Below are 1,851 nucleotides of genomic sequence, written 5' to 3'. Positions count from 1 at the left end.
ATTCAATCTTTTTCTCATGGTAACCTCCCTCTCGGCAGTCCCCTCCCGGAGATCCGAATGGGGGACTATTCCGGAATCTTTTGCCAATGGAGAGATCATCATGACACTTCTTCAATTACAGGCCACATGCCCTGTGGATACACGTTACGTGTCTTAAATGCAGTGGTTTCCATTGCCTTCTGCATCCTCATGTCGTTGATCATTGCTGATTCTTCCGCCTTTAGGGGCAATTTCCCACCTCAAGGACAAGAGAGTGCCCTGAACCTTTATCCGCTCCTCCGCCCTCTTTGACAAGGCCGTTGGCAGAATGAGGCTGACTTCTTATGCCGGAAGTCTTCGGCCGCCAATGCTGATTATTTATCAAAATTTAGGCAGACTTTTTAATTAAGAATCAAAGACGCTAACCCTAGACCACGGGTTATCAACTACCAAGGTCTTATTTTCTTGTAACCATTATCCCCCTATTACGCTTTGGGCACTAGTGTTTGTTTTGGACTGCTGTTTCTATAGTAGGTGTTAGAGGAAGCAGGCCCACAGAAGAACAGGTGTGGACCCAGGGGAAAGAGAGTGGGTTGTCATGACCGCCCCCCCCCCCCCCCCGCCCGCGAGAAGAAGATGTTTTTAATGTTTTTAGCAAAGGCGTTTATGTTTTTACACACACAGAAATAAAATAAGTGAACTATAAGAAAAAATATCTACCAAGAAAGTAGCAAAAGTCGCTAACGCACACCTTTGCGGTGGTGATCGACTGGGAATGATAATCCGGTTCGAATCCTGGTGGAGGACAAAGTTTTGGCTGCCAGTATTTGGCTGGCAAGGGGGGGAGAGGTGGCGGCTCAGAACTGCTGATCACTAGCTTTTGCACCAATGTCGTGGATTAAATTCCAAACCTGTCCTCTGTGTCTGATGAAGTGAGAGCTGCGACACTGTTGGTGGTAATCCGTTCATCTGATGGGGACCTCAAATTCGGCGGTCTCTTTGGTACTATTCGAGAAGAGAGGACTACTACTCGCACTGCGTTTCACCCTCTTTCTTGTCTCATCATCATCACCATACGATTTTAAAGATAACGCTACACCACACACGCATCCACTACACTTAGCAGCACTCCACAAATACATGTATGTCACATCTCTCACGTATCTGCAAGGAAAGGGCCCCGTATACGCGGATGGCAACCTTTCGCACAGGCGGCTGAACCCACACTGCGGGATGTCCCAGCCGGCAACGCTATACGACATTCACATTTTTTCGCATTGAATTACACACTCCCTTCATATACGTCTGGCAACGGCCTTGCCGCAGTGGATACACTGGTTCCCATCAGATCACCGCAGTTAAGCGCTGTCGGGCGTGGCCTGCACTTGGATGGGTCACCATCCGGGCCGCCATGTGCTGTTGCCATTTTTAAGGGTGCACTCAGCCTCGTGATGCTAATTGAGGAGCTACTCGACCGAACATTAGCGGCTCTGGTCAAAGAAAACCATCGTAACGACCGGGAGAGCGGTGTGCTGACCACACGCCCCTCTTATCCGCATCCTCAACTGAGGATGACTCGGCTATCGGATGGTCCTGATGGGCCACTTGTGGCCTGATGACGGAGTGCTCATGTACGTCTTCTGTCATATCATATGCTGCTTGTGATGTCAGCATGTATAGCTCGAGTATTGCTGTTGAACTTGCTTTGCCGTCGATTCTGATAAGAATTGTCCTATCACTAAACTGTTCACAATTGCTCCCATCCGGCTGTACCTTTAGTTAGTGGCAAATCTTCTTCCCGTCACACCATTTACAGCCCACACACTGGTTCCGAAGCTGTTATACTGAGGACAATTTACGACGCGCGCGAGC

General features: G+C 49.0%; 1 pseudogene; it reads left to right on the top strand.

Annotated features, from left to right (window-relative positions):
* The first annotated feature begins 1,286 nt into the window (after positions 1–1,286).
* On the top strand, positions 1,287–1,404 carry LOC126459458 (5S ribosomal RNA; annotated as a pseudogene).
* Positions 1,405–1,851: the final 447 nt, after the last annotated feature.

This window comes from Schistocerca serialis, chromosome 2 (genome assembly GCF_023864345.2).
Source record: "Schistocerca serialis cubense isolate TAMUIC-IGC-003099 chromosome 2, iqSchSeri2.2, whole genome shotgun sequence".
Lineage (NCBI taxonomy): Eukaryota > Metazoa > Arthropoda > Insecta > Orthoptera > Acrididae > Schistocerca > Schistocerca serialis.
This window is presented reverse-complemented; position numbering and strand designations above follow the sequence as displayed.